Raw genomic sequence first — 19,445 nt, 5'->3', positions numbered from 1 at the left:
TATCACAAAGGAACACGCGATGGGATTAACGGTCATGGGTGCTGATGCCAAAGAGGAGATGCGCTTTTCTTGAAGCTAGCCATGCCTTTCTATATGTTGTATGGTATCTAAAATAAAACACCCCTTAATTCTATATTTGAAGTTTTCGTGACTGCAAGGGTCCATACTCTTTTGTTTTTTTCGGTATAAAGCACCCCTGTTTGCACAGCGCTGCATTCAATTTGTCAATCCCATTGCACTTGCAAGGCCCGTGCAAGGTGCGAAATGGAATGTTGACTTTCACAGTTTTTTTTTTGTTTCCCAAGAAAAAGCTTTAAGTTGAAATAAACGTTTTTTTAAGTGCATATGCAAATCAGATATATCTACAGGCATCACTCGAGTAACGCTCCCCCCACCACAGCGCGATTTCACACTTACGCAATTCTTCTTTTAGGGACATACTTCTCACTTACGCTATGCGTTTCACAGTTATGCGATCAAGAAAAACTAGATTAAGTTAACTTTTTGCAAACGCCCCCCCCCCCCCTATAAATTTCTATTGATCTGCCGCCTTTGCATCGCGCGTGTTGCTGTTCCAAGCAAGCCCACAGAAGCGTTAAACAAAGCCCCGAAGTAGTTACACCTTATTAAGTCATCTTTGTAAGTGGCCATTATTTTTTATATGAATTGTGTTATTAAACGCCTTATAAAGTTTTTTTTTTTATGTGGATACTATTATTATGATTAATATTCCATATATACGTATGCTAAACATCTGGGGCTTAAGATAAATAATTGAAAAGATACTTATTTATTCCTAGGCAACGTACGCCCCCTTGTTGCATGCATGTCTAAGGGGCCGTCCATATATGACGTCACGCACCTAGTGGGGGGGGGGGGGTCAGACATTTGTGACAATGTGTGACGAAGGGGGGGGGGGGAGTTTGAGAAATGTGACGTCACATCAACATGCGCAACTTTAAATAAATACAGACAACACGTTCTATTAATTAAATAGACTTTTTAATACATGTTTTCTCCTACAACATCAGAGTGCAGCGCCATATTAAATACGCACTACAATGACAATAGTTTAAAGCGATTTGAAGCATCTTTTATTTTAAAAAAAATTTGGGGGGGGGGGCAGAGCTTTGTGACGTCATATTTGAGGGGGGGTCTGACTTTTTGTGACGCCGTGTGACGATGGGGTCAAAAATCGTCCAAAATCGAGTGACGTCATTTATCGACGGCCCTTAATGCAAAATCGGCTTCATCCAGCGCTATTCAACTTACGTGCTGTTTTTCAGAATATTTTTCCTGGCGTAATCCGATGAGCTATAAAAGCTCTTTTTCACAAATGTCCAGTAGGGTCGGCTAAGAAGGTTACAACAACAAACAGTACAAAAACACGATAGTAGTGCAAAGTACAAGAAAGGTAAAAAATCACTCAAACGCTTACAAATACAACTAACCATCCCCATCCTACCAGACAAAGCCCACTCGCGTATTCACTTATTTTTCAGAAGCGACCTGGCCATAAATGATAGCTCAACAAAGTGGCCCATAATTTGGACATTTATAGTACCAAAATAATCTCAATGTGCATTATTTGAGAGACGCTTATAGATTTTTTCCCATTAAACCCATTTTTTGTTTTAAAAACAATGCTTTAGCAGCTAGGATGGGGGAACGTGACATCTTAACCCGAGCTAATCCATTGTTTAGCTTGACATCTGCAATCAAAACAGGAAGCCCTGCTGAATTGAGTGCCACCAAAGATTTTGGTTTTAAATTTGAGAGACATGTGCACAGTAATACCAGACTACACAACAAGAGATTTTCGTTTCCAAAACATCATGTGCAAAACAAACGCTCGCACCACTCAGGATTTTGTTGCCTGTCATGACAATAAACTAAACAAGACTGAATGCCACAAGAAACAACATTAAAACATGTATTCATCCGTGCGTTTCCATTACTGTTGAACAGTGAATACACATTCTTTGGGTCTTTCGGTAAAGCCACGTAGATAGATCAAATAAAAAATAAATAAAAGTAATAACAATATCACGACGTTTCGATCGCAACACAAGCAATCGTCATCAGGTGAGAAATATCGCGGGAGAGCTGCTGAGAATATATGGTGGGAGCGCTGTTAAGGTAAGGAGTTATAAAGGTTTCGAATGGGTGTAGCCCAAGGGTCAGTGGGAGGGGCTAGAGATGATATTTGCATGTAAATGTAAGATCGGAGAAATCTTGACAAACGAAGCTGTGGGGGTAGCCATTGTATTGTGAGAGATTAGCATGTCAGTGTAAGAAATTTGCTTGTAAATGTAAGCTCGGAGAGAGCTCGGCAAGAGCATCGCCACATGGAGGTGGAAAAGGATGGCAAGCCGCCATTTACTAATACAGCTTACGGTGGCTGTGTTAGTGAATGTAACTCAGAGAGTTGAAAATAACTGCTAACGTAGGTAGGTACATACATATATTTTAAAATACAAATGTTGCTTGGGGTGTATATGTCAGCACTCTGGACTTGTAAGCCAGAGGTCACCAGTTCGATCTCCCAGTGCGGCAATTAAAACAAATATCACCCGCCCGCCCGTCCATCCATCTGTATAAATTATAAATAGGTACAGGACACCAGTTTGTTAATCTGCAGCTCGCTGTGGTGGGGTGACGTGTAGTTGTTCCCACCTCTTCCGAACTATCTGGCCAGTGGGGAAGAGTAGGCCAAATACGCTCTCCAGGACCTCTCTAGAGCTGCCAGCACTGGAGTGAGGAAGACATTGCAGGGCAGTACCTCTTACTTGGACAAATGTTTACGTTAGGAGACACCGTGTTGACCACATCAGTAGCTCACTGAGAGTGATGATGAGCATTTGACAACAGCATACTCCCGAGTCAGAATGGTGCTTTCATCGGCTCTCAAAGGAACGCCTCTTAGTTGCGAGCAGAGAGGCTTGAGGCCCCCTATTTTGACGTCGCGCAGCAAAAAAAAAAGTTGGCAGCCGCAAAGAGTCAATGCTGGCAGCATCACATCTCAAAGGGGTGAAACGGCCTGAAGGGCCAATGGAAACCTTGGAGGCAAAGATCAACAAGCGCGTCGGAGAGTTCGGCCATGCACGAGAGATGGACTTTTCATCAATATTGAGAAACACGTGCAGGCATAATGCACTCAGTGAAGTGGAGAAGACACTAATGGACCAGATGGATGTAATCCACGGTGTGAGGACCCGGGACCTCAGAAGAGGTTAGAGGTTAGAACTTGAGGATTGACCCCTCCAGACTGTGGTAGCTTGTTAAAGTTTAAATTGGATGAAGGTGGCTTACACACAGGCTTATTATGACATGTTTTTCTCATGAAAATATTGAGACTGCAAGATTTAAACTGTTTTGCAACCTCAGGAATAACTTATTATATACTATTGCGGTGTATCGTCACGCCTGGATTTTTATATTCCTCAAGATGCTTGTTTTATGTTTAACAGTTGTTATTTCTGCTGTTTATGTATTGTGTAATGGTGTACTGTGTATTCGCATTATATTGTAATCTACACCGTTTTTGTTAGATAAGTTTACTCGAGGCTCTCTGAATAATAAAACTGTTTTATAACAATCCCAGCGTTCAAAGAAGTATAATGTGCAAACATGGTGGAAGGCATCCATAACAGAAAGTAATACTTAATGCACAATTCATATGGCCTTAATTATAGAGCAGAATGAAAGAAGTTTGGCTGCATGTCACCTCCCACGTGAATCATAGCTCTCCAATGAGTGTGGTTTAGCTCTTGCACATGTTATGGATTATAATTTTCATGATGGAAGGGCACCGATGGCGTGCTTTCTAAAATTCGCCGCATTTCTTACCTCTGTTTGTACCCCACCTTCGTTTGGCTGGACCCAGAACTCACTTAAAGGGACACCACTGAGCCATACCTCTGATGTGTTGGTGTCATATCATTACAACTCACTTAAAGGGACACCACTGAGCCATACCTCTGATGTGTTGGTGTCATATCATTACATCTCACTTAAAGGGACACCACTGAGCCATACCTCCGATGTGTTGGTGTCATATCATTACAATTTCAAACACCACTTAGTTATGGGGAACATTTGTATCATAAACGAATAATTACAAGCGTCACCTAAGACAGTCTTTGCAACGTTCCCATACGATTACATAAAACCAATCTAACGACTGACTCGACCGATGAGACCCAGCAGGCTGAAACTGTTCCAGGCTTTCCTGGCTGAAACAAAGGCCACTTAATAATATTGGTGCGCGAAGCCAATTTGGCCGATGAACCATGTGGATACACAGAACGGAGTTACGCATTCCTCTGTGCATAACCAGAATGCACCCCCCTGCCCCCACTCTCCCCACCACGTCAATTACATTAAACCCCCCTCGGCCAAACCGTAAATATCACTGCAGTCGCGTATTTACATAACTTCGATGAGAACTCGCGTTACTTTTACGCAGGTCCCTCATTACCGTATTGCTGAAAATTGCAACCTTGGCACGTCGGGCCCTGTGCGATTCCCACGAGCCGCGCCATCTAATCATTTGCTCTGTCTCTCACACACGCACACGCGAGCACATGCGTGTGCTTCTACTTGGGGCGGCCGGTGACACGACTTGTGTGAACCTGAATGTCATCAGGATCCCAGAGTTTGTCGGCGCCTCCCAGTTCCACCCATCGGTGCTCGACTTGCTCTCCCTTCCCCCCACCCCCCAGGGGTAATTGCCAAGACGGGGTTGTCCCTTCCTTTGAGGTCAAGTTTCTTTTCAGATCAGAGCCACTGATTTGCGTTTGTTAATCAAGCACGGCGCGATAACAAGCTGTGTGTGTGTGTTTTTAAAGACACCTTCCAGGAAACAGGAAGTGCAACTGGGAACGTCCCAGGAAAGTGAGGGGAGGTTAAAAGTTGGGCTCAAATTCAACCGCTGTCTCAGTCTAGCCATTCGTTCGCATGCAGCACCCGCCTAGCAGCGGCAATGCCTTTCAAATGTGGGGAGTGCTGATGTTACTGCACTTAATTAGCCTCGTCTACTTACGAGGAACATTCACTGAGTGTGACGCTCCGATCTGAACCAAAATGTGTACTTTAACAGAACATGGTGATAGAACAGGATTGGTTAAATGTCACGTGGTAATCATTGCTCTTGGGCTGATTTATTGAAATGAAAAAAATGATGTAAATACAATAGTGGAACTTAATATAAAAGTGAGAGAAACATATATGCAGCTCACGATGGGCAGCAGCATCATATCTGATGGAATGTCACCACATCACGCGCGCTGTTTTCCACAACTTTCTGACATGTATCCTGCTTTGAACCACGCATAACCTGATGACATTCTTGAATATAGTAGCCGAGAACTGATTTTGTGTCAGGGATTTGAACTTCAAGATATTGTCAATCTGTTAGAAGAGATTGGAAATCCGGATGATCCAAACCGACACGATCTGACGATACTCTCCGGGCAAATTATTTTCACATGCTGAAGTATACATCCAATACGCTTTGGTTCTTTCGGTAAAGTCCAATGGGGAAATTGAGCCTCCAAAAGTTTAATCATATTGAGAGGGTTGATTGCCACGGTAAATATAAGAGCAGCAGCTCAACATCACGTGAAATGCCACCAACTATGCTCTGCCATATTCTTGGTTCTTTCAGTAAAGTCACGTAGAAGGGAAATAATAAAATAATAAAAAATTTAAAAATACAAATTCTCACGACGTTTCGACTGCAACACAAGCAATCATCATCAGGTGTGAAATCCACAGCAAGAAAATGACTGTGTAAGGACGTTTCAAAATTTCTTGCTGTGGATTTCACACTTGATGATGATTGCGTATGTTGCAGTCGAAACGTCGTGATACTTTTTATTGTTTGATATTTTTATTATTTTATTATTTCTCTTCTACGTGACTTTACCGAAAAAACCAAGAATATGAATCCCTGCAGTCACGAAAGCTTTAAATCAAATGTATGTTCTGCCAGTTTAGCACGTAGGCTTTCACGACCAATGTTACCCATGTTCTACCACTGTGCACTGTCAACGTACACATGTGGATTGATAATCGGAGCGTCAAACTCATATTCCATGTTTGTGGAACCTTCAAAAACATTTAACGAAAGGTCAAAGTGACAATGTGACCTGAAATATCACCGCATCTCACCGTCTTGAGTGCAGTGACTCAAGTGATTTGCCCTGCGGGGAGTTGGGTGACGGAGTGAAGACGATGACATGTTCCAGAGCCGCAATGCCTCTCCTCCACCCCAATACAACAGACAATACTGTACCAAGTACAATACTTCTCCAGCAGAGATATTGCCCTTCTCCCACCTACCTGATGTTGTTGGATTGAGGAAAGCAATTGTCCTCTTTAAGAGTGTATATCTTGGTGCAGATGAGGATATACTGTATAAGGACCTTTCAATATGAATAAAATGTTTCAATTTAAAGCTTTCGTGACTGCAGGGATTCATCTTCTTGGTTCTTTCGGTAAAGTCACGTAGAAGGGAAATAATAAAATAATAAAAATAAAACATAATAAAATAATTCTCACGACGTTTCGGCCACAACGCAAGCAGCCGTCCTCAGGTGAAAAACAGGTCTGTCGGAAAGACAGCGTCATTCAGACATTCAGACGCTGTCTTTCCGACAGACCTGTTCTTCACCTGAGGACGGCTGCTTGCGTTGTGGCCGAAACGTCGTGAGAATTATTTTATTATGTTTAATTATTATATTATTATTTCCCTTTTACGGGACTTTACCGAAAGAACCAAGAAGAAGTACAATACTTCTCCAGCAGAGATATTGCCCTTCTCCCACCTTCCTGATGTTGTTGGATCGAGGAAAGCAATTGTCCTCTTTAAGAGTATATATCTTGGTGCAGATGAGGATATACTGTATAAGGACCTTTCAATATGAATCAAATGTGTTGGGTTTCACGTGGACTTGTTTGCCTTTGCTGGCATTAGGAACGAATTATCATACTCACGTGCTATATTCTTAGGTTTTTTCTGGTAAAGTCACGTAGGTAAAACATCAAAATTAATGAAAATAAAATAAAAACAAAAATCACGACGTTTCGGAGGCAACACAAGTCTCCGTCATCAGGTGGGACTTGTGTTGCCTCCGAAACGTCGTGATTTTTGTTTTTATTTTATTTTATTTTCATTAATTTTGATGTTTTACCTACGTAACTTTACCGAAAAAACCTAAGAATATGATGCCTTGCAGTCACGAAAGCTTCAAATCTATACTCACGTGCCTTTGCTCGTCAGGGGAGGGGGGGCATAGTGATCAGGTGAGATATGAAGTATGGACTGAAGACCCACCAGCACCATCAAGACATTACAGTCCCATTGCCATATATTTTGGCAGCTGCAACTTCATTTGGGAGACATGGTTGACTGAACGGCAACCATTCAGAAGCAAATGTGCATGCTGTACTTTAGTAAACATGGCACATTACGCATGAATATTTGAACAAGGATATACAACAAATGTTCCGAACATGAAAACACTGTTTGGCTCGGTGTCAAAATGATTGAATATTCCAAGTCTTGCCTTGTGACAGTTTAACCGAATTGTTACGAAAGAACCACATCTCCAATGTTCAGACGTGTTTCTGCAGAAATTCGTCATCGCTGTTTAACACTCTTCTCCATCAGTTATAATTTACTGCAAAAAAGACATTATTGGTGCAAACTCTCAAAAACCTTATACTAAAGAGAAATCGACTTACCTACATAAACATTCAATTCCCTTTCTCTCATGTACAACCAACGCTGTGTTTTTATATATCATGAGAATATTTCGTTAACAAGAACGATTCATCACAGTACTTACTGTAAGCACTGACAAAAATAGGGAAATGTTTCCAAACAGGGAGAAAACGCTTTCGTGTCTCTTTAAAGGTAATTGTTTAACAAAGCAAATACAGTAAGCCCTGCAGGGAATTTATTGTAAATGAATGTTTGTCAATGAGGTCATTATGGTGTAAATATGACACACACGTCAATGTAGCTCACATGTGGCGTATTGTGTGTCGGAACAATTGAAGACGGCTACAGTTAACGTACAGCCTTTCCGCACTGCTTGAAGTATTAGAACATTTGAAATGGCATACGAATACAATTTTAAAATTACACTTTGGTTTTATTTTCAACCAGATCTGTTATAAACGAATACAATCATCAGTATACCTGACATGATGGTACATGCAGGGGAATTAAGGTAATGAAAAATGAATGCAATATTTTCATGTCTCGCTCTCAAAGCCGTTTGCTTTTAAAAAAATATATATACTGTGCGTGCAGTAGTGCACTTAACTGTAAAAAATAATTACAGCCATTTGTCATTCCACTGCTGGATGATGGCCTCCCTCCTCATGCCGTTTTCGGAACATGGGAACTGTTTCATTTTTAAATCCTTTATATTAAGTTCGCGTGCTTGCTTGCTTGCTTGCGTGCTTGCTTGCTTGCTTACGACCGTGCAAATCTTTCGGTCGTTTTTTAACCCACTTCCCGTGAACCAATCGAGCTGACATTTTCCACACAGACTCGTTGTGCCAGACAATTATTGTTCGTGAAAAAAAATTCCCAAAATTTTACACTTTTTAGGCAAAAAAAAATTATTTTACATATATTCAAATAGAACGCATTCATGGCTTTGGCTGAACGTCAGAGTGTAAGAGCCCAGAGCGTTACCAATTGTTTAATGCTGCCAGACAATCATCTGACCCATAGGTGGCAGCCATCTCAAGCCAGATGACGAGATGACTCTAGCCGCCCCATGCCACGCATATAAAGGATTTATAGTGAAAAACTTTGTTTTTACGGGTTTATTTGTTCCCTCCCCACATCGGTAAGTGCGGGTAGGTGGCCACGAAGTTGAGGCAAAGCATGGGCACGCAAAAAGAAACAACGGTTCTGTGGCCAGCAGAACAATGCCTGGCCACCGTTGTTGTCTCATGAGAAAAAAAAAACATGTGATAGCTTTCGCTGTTTTACACAGCCGAGTATTCGTTTAAAGCTGTGTTGAGCTAGGAGAGGGCACAGAACCAGTTCAGATATCACTCGCTACTGACGTTGTCCTTGGATGGACATTGAGCTTAGGTCACCGATGTTCATAGTACCGTGAACCTCAGCACTGTTACCACAGTCATACAAATAACATTTTGAAACAGCACCGTCAGCCATGGTCAATCCACTGCTGCATGAAGGCTTCCCCAAACCGTTGCCATGTATCTCGCGATGCTGCGATGGACTAACCCACCTGGCACCTGCACACGAGACAATTTTTATCGATCCATCTCCTCAATCGACCTTCTCTCGGATACATTCAATCCCATGGCTGCCACTCCATCATTTTTATTGACCATCAGCAGTCGTCCCTTGAAGCCACAATGTGTCCTGCTCAAACCCTCTTTCATTCGAATTAGTTATTAACACTTTGAATCGTACGTCTTTAACTTCGTGTATTATCTTCTTGGTTCTTTCGGTAAAGTCACGTAGAAGGGAAATAATAAAATAATAAAAATATAACATAATAAAATAATTTTCACGACGTTTCGGCCACAACGCAAGCAGCCGTCCTCAGGTGAAGAACAGGTCTGTCGGAAAGACAGCGTCTTCACCTGAGGACGGCTGCTTGCGTTGTGGCCGAAACGTCGTGAGAATTATTTTATTATGTTTTATTTTTATTATTTTATTATTTCCCTTCTACGTGACTTTACCGAAAGAACCAAGAAGATGAATCCCTGCAGTCACGAAAGCTTTAAATCGAAATTCGTGTATGTACTCTCGTTCACGTTTTCCTCGTTCTCTCCCAATGTACATTGAGATAATTTTTTAAAATTTTAAATCCAGTCAAGGCGCAAAGCTCTTTTGTCCTAATCAATGCGCTGTTTGCAGTGTGGCAAAACAACACACAGAAGGTGCTGAATAGGCAGAACGGAAGGGCCTCTTGCGCCTGTGAGGTCCAACACACGTCCCTGAGCACCTGCCGACGAGAGGGCAGCCGTGCACCCTCCCGACCTTCTTCCACCACTCCACGGCCATCTCAGCCGCCCTGGCAGGCTGCCTGCTTTATTTACGTAAAGTGTCTGTATGTATATGTGCGCGTGTATGTGTGTGTGCGCGCGAGGCCCCTTTACCTCTCTCCTCTCCTCTCTCTCCACTTTTTCCTTTTGGTCAACTGAGGTCACACTGTACAGTAATAACAAGGCCCCCCCCTCTCTCACGTGCAAAAAAGTGGTGCTGAAACTGCGATGCTTTGTAAACATAGATGGCCTTTTTTGGTTGTTGGTTTCCTCACCCTTTGTGATTTGTCAAAACAGTTTCGCATATCTGCTGAGATTAAGCAACGACTAAGGATACAGCGGATAGCTTTGGGGTTTTCTTTTTGAAGATCGTGATAAACAGGGGTGCACATCAGGTCAATTCAGAGGCACCGATGGACTTCACCGTAGACTCTGAACTGACTTATGAGACGTTCACTGCGTGGGGATGTTTGTGTGTTTGTTAAACGGGCCCCCGGAATAAATATGGTATGGTCCAGTGGTGTTAGTTATGGGGTTTGCAGGCAGTGCCACGGCACTGCAACCCACGAACTACAGCGGCCCCACGCACCCAAATACAAACAAAAAGGGCGAGCACCGGACAGAGGTCCATGCTAACCACACGACACCACTGCTACTGTCACGTCGTCAAAATAATCCTAACATGAGCGCATATGCGCGGTAAAAAAGTAACAGGGGCAGACCCATGTGCATGTGACTTGATTAGACATTAAAATATATGGAGAGGACAGTAAAATGTACTGGCCTTTACGACACCACTGGCTTCAACTTCGGGTATGGAACATTCTTTAGGCCAAATTCGTGTCTTGACAATGCAGCAGCAATACTCCACGTTGTCTCACTCTCCAACGTGTCCTCAGGTAGTTACCGGGTTGTTGTTCAGCATGTCTGACGTTTCGCTCCACGTGCTGGGAGCTTCTACGGGATTGTGGATAAATACCCACGAAGTAGATTTAGAAGTACGTTTCAAATCATAATTTAATAAGTTATAATTCAATATAAGCAAGGATAAGAAAACTAATAGATTTACGTACGGTAAAATCCGAAAGAACATCGAAGAGAAATGCGGCACAACTGCGATAACCGATGCAGTTGAACACCTCGAAATTGGCACGGTTGGTTACGTACAGTGTGAAAGAAGTTTAACATACATTACATTACACCGTTTGTTTTCTTTATCGTTGGCAATGACGACATCTGTTTGTGCCAAAATCATACGAAAATTTAATATTTGTCAGGATGTGAATTTGGACAATTGTAAATTACGTCTTGACATTTACGGCAAATCCTTCATTTGACTGAAAACGAGTGGGGATGATGAGAAAGTACAGCTTTGTGTCGCGATTTCTTTCCCGCTCAAGGGCAGTTTTTGGCCAATAATGGACAAGAATGAATGACGAATACAATGAGGTCATGCTCATTCTGCATCGGTGGTGATTGTATGACTAATCAGTGATGATGGTATGACTAATCTGATAAATCTCAATGCTTTAATGCAATGTGAGCAAGTATTGCACGACTGCACATATCAGACATCCAAAGGCAATTGTATACATAGCTGCATGGGCAAGGGTAGACTTATTAAGTACACTAAATAATGCACTAAGCAAATGAGACATTTCAAAACATCATGGTTAGCTTTCAGCATGAGATTTGCATTAATGCACTCATTTTACTGTGTATATCGCTTGTTTTGACTGGAGTTATCATGGAAGCTCCATTCGCACACTTAGAGGCTCAGCTGTTGCTAATTTCCGATCTAGCCTGATTGCTCCTTCACGTCTGCATCAATGAAAGTGGTTGATTTGCTGTTTTGCAAAGTGTTTGTACTCAAGTTTATATTGCACTAGCTTTACTACCCGACTTCGCCCGGGACTTGGATTCACCACGCCCGGCCGCCTTTGTCCCCCCAGTGGCTAAGTCGACCTAGGGGAGGCCCAGGACCGGTTAAAATAATCGTCACCGGTGGTGGCCGTGAGCGGGAATCGAACTCGGGTGGCCGGGTTCGTAGCGCAGCGTAGCGCTAACCGCTACACAGCAATGTGTTACGCTTCCACGTGCGCGGTTCACGTGACAGATGTGACGTCACAGCTCACTTGCCGTGCAAAAAAAATGCATTATTGAGCTCCCCCCCAAAAAAAAAACCCCCACAAAAGTGTATTTTTATAATTTTCGCATGGTGTACAGTCTGGAAAGTACCCACATGGCAAATTTCAAGTTTGTTGCATGTCGGAAAGTACGCTAAACATTTTGAACAGACACACATATTCACAACTTTGCCTTTTATATATATGGAGATTTGTGTGAGTACTTTAGTAAACATGAACACACATTTGGATTCGCGCCCTCATTACGACTTTGATCTGTGTAATACGGCCCGCACATTTGGTGTCAGCACCGAGGGTGACTTTATCCTGCCAGTGGATTTAAATGATTACTCAGAGTGATGTAATGGAAAAAAACTAAATTTTATTTCAAAGGTTTTACATGTCTCCCACCAATCTCAATATACCTATGAAATAGTGTATCGCTCTCTGTAAAATGATACCAGCACCATCGCTTATTAAAAAAAAACTTAAATTTGTCCTGAAAAGGTCTCGTTCATCGTCCCAGAATTCTGCAACGTGACTGCACTCACAATACTGTATATTTGTCCACAAGCCCTTTGGTGCAGGTCAGTGTTTTATAGTTTTAGGAGTTTAACCTTCTCTTTACACGTGCTCTACCACTTCATAAACCACCAAAAGTCACTCATTAGTGATGAAACAGGCAGTTTTATGCGAAGCGTGACTTTTTAAATTTTTACATGCGATTTGGAGTAAATTTGCACACAGCACATAACATTTTGAACTTTCGGTTGCAAAAAGCTACCATTTCTCTTTGATGTGCCTTTCAGCTGTGCATTAAAACCCCCTTTGGTGGAACCCTGGCTATAAACTCAAGGGCTGATATAAGTAGGTACATGAGCACATTGTACGGCTTTATTGGCAGGGGTGAAATGCACAACCTGAAATGTTTACAAATTGAAAAAAAACTAAAAGTTTCAAAGAATTACAGATGTCCAGTTGTTAAATGTGATGAATTCCCCAATCCTGTTCACTAGTAAAGTAATCTTATGCCTTCATATGAACATCCCTTTCTTTGTCAATCCACTGCTGGATGAAGTAACCCCCACGCCGTGTCGGTCCTGTGGGTTGTTTGATCATACTTCCCCATTCTGAATGAGGGGTTGTGGGGGGGGGGGCACCTCAGGACCTGTTCAGACATCACTCACGACGATAGTGAGGCCGGTAATGGAACCGGAGTCAGCGGCTTCATAGTGCAGTATTGCCAACCTGCTACACCACCGCTCCCACCCTTCTCTTCCACGACACTATGCACATTTGTCCACATATCCGAACGTGAGAAAGTTACGTGTTTTACCACCAGAGGGAAAAGGAATGCTCGTGCGGAAATGTGTCACAATTTTTTAAAGCGCAACACGAACAGTTTAGAGTTGACCTCCTACGTTATGGTTGCTGCTGTTGTTGTTGCCTAAAAGCACTTAGGACGCAAAGAGTCTCGATAAAATATTGTAGCCTTAGTTTTTTGGCTTGAAACGACATAAACACGTCAACTTTGACTTGTTTGCATTTCAAATACCTGCACTTCATTACAAAGCGATAGTGTTGGCCACTATGCGGCCTTACCGTGTGGATCACTCATGCAGTTGTGTACACATAATATAATAGATGGCGCTCTTACGCTTTACACTCACGAGTCCTATAAAATACTGCGGTTGTTCTTTGTCGATACAGATGCGCTTAATACGCTCTTAACAATGAATACCCAATCATTTGTCATTGCTAATTGTTTGGTGGTGTTCCCCTGGCAGTGGTGCACAAGCAATAATCACAGCAAAAAATCGAATGCTTTCGTCAACGACACTTAAAACTCTGTTTCTGTTCTTGCTTGTGGCAATGTGTTCAGGAGGTCTGCTATCCACGAGAGGGCTTCAGGAGAGAGGTTCGTGTCGTTTTTGCTATCCCTCCTCCGTTGAAGAAGCGCAAACTAGGGTGGTTTACTCTGTGGTGCATCGGCAGTGTTGTTGATCAATGCGTTGAATTGTTTGTTATTCAATACCTCTTGCGAGGACTTGACACGACTGGTTCCTACCAAACACTGCCATAGATGTTTGCATACTAAACATCTCATGTCTAGACTGTAGCTGTAGGCAAAACTCAATTTATGGATTTAGTTTGCTTCTGAAAATTTTGTAACTACGACTAAAGTAAAACAACTGAAGTTGGTTTATTAAACTGAGTCGTTATTTTGCTGCATCACATTTCTCATTGAAAATAGGCAAATTTCTAAATATCAGTCCTGGTCACAAAAGCAAAGTTTGTGGGGAATAATATCCGTTTTCTCTACTTTTTAGGCATAAGCAATTAGGAAATAACACTTACTGCCCAGGAACAAAAATTGTGTTACATAGTGGTCTGTCCACTGCTGGATGAATGTATATCGCAACATATTCAGTTTGTATGAACATAGGGGGTGGAGTGGTGGCAGGGTGGTTAGCGCACTGCGCTATGAACCCCACCACCTATGAAGAGTTCAATTCCTGACCATGCCGAACATGAGTGGTGGGCGACTGATACCTGAATCGCCCCACCACCACCACTGACCAGCTGAGCGAAGTATGGTCAAACAAACACCCCGTCGACACAGCGTAGAGAGGCCTTCATCCAGCAGCTGACAAAAAAACTCAATATATTCGTCAATCGCACTGTCATCATCAACTTGCCAGGCATGATAACGTTAATAAGTATGTTATGGACTGCAACTAACGCCATAGGGCCTGATGAGAATTACATTTAAAAAAATATTTTCTAATGATCAGTTTTGAAATAGGCATATGGATAGTTACCAAATAGTGCCTAATGAGTATCAGAAAGACCCTTCAATAATGAAACGTATGGCTAAATAAACTGAATTATATTAAAAGTAAAATGTATTCAATGTTGCTTGCACAATGTATTGTGGGAAGGTTTGTTCTCGTGAGGACAAACAAGGCTCAACCCTGCAGGCAGTGCATTCCTGTGCACAATTACCACCATTTCAATAAAAAGGAGTTTAACTGTCATACATTTCTGAGGCAGAGAAGTCTGGAAAATGAAATGCTGACTTCCATTATGAAACTAAAATAAAGAATATGAAATGAAATTAGAATAAGGTATTTTTTTTCGTACTCAGTAATAAAGTTGTGGTTTAAGTAAAGGTGAGGCGTTCATTGTCCTCCATATGGGTGACCTTCTACCTTTTTTTCTGGTCTCATTCCTATCAGAGATCAAGGCAAGGCCATCCAGCAATGAATTGATTTATCCATCAGTGGATTAACAAATGTATATATTTATTATTTTATATAAAGATAATTATTAACATTACTCAAAATTTAATTATTTTCAGTCTAGACTGTTTTATTGCTATTGTTGATTATGACGATGATAAATATGTATAGACCGAGGCTAACACGGTATGAAACATTGTCAGTGACAGTTTATTATTACACCGTTATTATTAAACCGACGATAAAATGTACTGGCATGTTTCAGGCATCCTTTAATGAATCACCGTGGAAAGAGTGCTGCTGCGGCGTTTGTGGTTCATCCTCGCTGCTAGGATTTCATTCTCGCTGCTAGGATTTCATCCTCATGGCATCATCTTCTTTGTGGGGATCCCATGGAGAGCTGCTACTCATTTAGAAAGTGCTACCCGCGTTCGATTCTCGGCCACATCTAACAGTGATTTCAGAACCGGTCCCTCTCCACCCCCACTCCCCACCTTCACCAACCCACACTGAACAGTGTGGCGAGGTATGGTCAAAACCAATACAGCATGGCGAGGCCTTCATCCATTGGTGGATTGGCAAAAAGCTATCAATTACTATGTATTATTATTATATTATGGCTGGATTGATGTATTAGCCCATATACTCCATACATGTACGCACGCATTGGATCATTAATTAATTACAAATGGTGTTATTTCCAAGCACTGTTATTCTCTTTGGAACAATATGACAACGGCCATGATTACCCATTCATTATCGTATCGGTTAGCTATTGTGTGCACCCTTACATATGGGATGATACTATTTTTGAACTGTACTGGAGGGTGTACGAGAGGTTGAATGAGGACGCGAGTCGATGCGCCTTGACGTGTGTGTGTGAGAAAGTAACAAAGATAACATTGTATCTCTTTGTTTTTTCCTCTTCTTTGAAACGTTCATGACTGTATCTCGTTTTATCATAAATAATGTTGGCTCGGACAGCTATTGAAGCACACCGAAAACAAACTGATTAATTAGGTGGATGAGAGTAGGTTTGAGTGACTTTGGAAAGCTGAACTTGAAAATCATGTGCTTAAAGTGTTTTTATATGCGTGTGCACTACCTGCATGACATATGGTTCATACAAATGACAATTAACAAAGTAAAATTGAACACAAACGGAAAGATGCACAAAAAGGAGTGATGCATGTTTGGAATTGCATCGAGCGAGGAGCACGTGCATTGGAGAACATACAACAAGTTAAATATATCTTTTAATGTGTTAAGGAAAGTACCAGTATGTATATGGGCTTGGACAGGACACATCGCTCAAAGGGAGGATGGCCAATAGTCAAGAATAACAACAACGCAGTGGCAGCCAAAGAATGGAACGCGTCTGAGAGGACGTCCACCGAGGAGATGCAGCGATGGAATCAGCTCGTGTGCAGGTGCTGTGAATGGATTACATCGCAAGATTTGCGACAACCGCGGCGGCTTGCGGAGGCTTTCATCCAGTGGTGGATTGACCACAGCTGCTGATGATGACCGTACTGGAGGGTACAAGAGGGGGTTGACTGAGGTCGCGCTATTCGAGGCGCCTGACGTGTGGGAGAAAGTAACACAGACAATATTATTTTATTTCGTGTTTCTCTCCTCTTTGCGATGTGCATAACTATACATTATATAAACAAAATATATGTTTGGCTTGTCCATGGTGGGCGATGGACGTCACAAAACCACAACTCGTGGATTAAATGGTTTAATCTTCTTGGTTCTTTCGGTAAAGTCACGTAGAAGGGAAGTAATAAAATAATAAAAATAAAACATAATAAAACAATTCTCACGACGTTTCGGCCACAACGCAAGCAACCGTCCTTCGCCTGAGGACGGCTGCTTGCGTTGTGGCCGAAACGTCGTGAGAATTGTTTTATTATGTTTTATTTTTATTATTTTATTACTTCCCTTCTACGTGACTTTACCGAAAGAACCAAGAAGATGAATCCCTGCAGTCACGAAAGCTTTAAATCGAAATTTAAATGGTTTAATATTAACTAAAGCGGGTTAATGATTTTGCTGAGAAAAATATCTAAATCGTGCAGCAAATACACGTAGAAAACAAACACAAGCCCTGAAACTCTTAAGGAGCAAGATACGTTCCGCGTAATTCAATCGATCGGTCTCTGCTCGCTAAGCGAAAATTTTGCTCATTTGGGCATTTGGCCTACTCTTCAAAGCTGGCCAGACGTCTTGGAATTGGTGGGTATCCCCACCGTACGTGACCTGCCGATTGACTGTGGTGAGCTCATACAGCTGGGTAGACAGATGTGTGGGGGGTATAAGAGATTTGCCCATTTCAACTGCCACGCCAGGAGATCGAATTTTAAGTTCAGTATGATGACTATTTCACCACAGCAGTATCTCACACAATTTGTATTCAGTAAAAAATGTTTAGACAGATTTGTACAATCAATTCTCCATATAATTGAATGCAACTTGGTTTACTTTACATTTGGCCCCAAACATGAACTGAAAACGCAAGATGCGAATGCTTCTAAGAGGTTCAGATGTAAGCTACACCTGTAACCATCATTGTAATATAAACCCATTAATATATAATACAAGCAAATGTTGATGGTGGGATTCCTTTCACACTGTTTAAACAGTCGTGATTATCTGGGCCACACATGCATCAGATTGGGTGTTAAGCACAATTAGTATTTTTGGTATCGTATAGATTGAGTGCCAAATTCAATTGTACATTAATAGGATGCAAAAAAATGCGTGTAAATGTTAATGCCGAAATATCTAGCCGAATAAATAACTTGATAACTAAAAAGAAAAGATCAGATTAGGGTGAAGCTGTGTCACAGTGCTTAGCTCCCTGCACGACAAACCCGGCCACTTGAATTTAAGTTTTTCAGTTTCATTTATTAGGTATATAACAATGTGAGCCATGCGGCTCCTGACTCGGATGCAACCGCAACAAACAAAAACATGAACAAGAAACATCTTAAAGTAACTACACGCAACAGAAAAATCCAGGAAAAAACAGCAAAGTCTTCCAGAAAAAACACCGTATTCCAACGCTGTGTGCAAAAATCCCATTGGGATGCAAATCAAACAATAACAATCATAAGACAATTTAGATTAAAGTTATCAGGCTAACTCTGTACTACAACAAACAAACATGGCTAAACCAAAACGTTTTCAAAATCACCAAAACAAAGCTATAAGAACAATGTAACAGTGATCGACCTAGGCGAGGCCATAACCGATACAGACAATCGTCACTGGTCTTTGCCGTGACTCCCAGCAATGACTAACATCCGTGGTGAGTGATATCTCAACCGGTTATGAGCACCCCCTCCACCAACACAAACTGACGAGTAAGGTGAAGTATGATCAAACAACCCTCATGCTTGACACGGTGTGAGAAGGCCTTAATTCAGCTATTCGACTGACATGACCCCAAAAGATTTAAGAGCAAGAACAATATACATGGAACAATACAGTAAACATACTCTTTGGTTCTTTCGGTAATGTCACGTAGGTAGACAAAATAATAGATCACGACGTTTCGATCGCAACACAAGCGACCGAAGATGGTCACCCACGTGACTTTACCGAAAGAACCAAAGAGTATGGATTCGTGCAGTCACGAAAGCTTCAAATCAAGATAGTAAATATACTGTAGTAGAGTACTGGATACCATACAACCACGTAGAGCGACTGATCAATGCAATCAGTTAATGTGCAGGTACTCGATGGACTGATACATTCCAAGATAATGTTGCATATGATTGATGAGTTCTTAATCAGGCAGTGGATAGAGCATGGCTGACGATTCTAATGACATGTGCAACAAACAATATTGTGTATATTCTACATTATACAGGACATTAATGCAATTCCAAACATTTAGCTGCTCGATCTCAGGACAAAATATGTCTAACCAAGGCAAACACTGGGCATGCAGTCGTGTGCTATGTGGCTTGCCCATCATAATGAGGGCCCTTTATAAACACTGTGCCGGGTTCACGCGAGTTCG

Source organism: Lampetra planeri, chromosome 8 (assembly GCF_965212315.1).
Source record: "Lampetra planeri chromosome 8, kcLamPlan1.2.h2, whole genome shotgun sequence".
Classification (NCBI taxonomy): domain Eukaryota; kingdom Metazoa; phylum Chordata; class Hyperoartia; order Petromyzontiformes; family Petromyzontidae; genus Lampetra; species Lampetra planeri.
Note: the sequence above shows the minus strand (reverse complement) of the source record.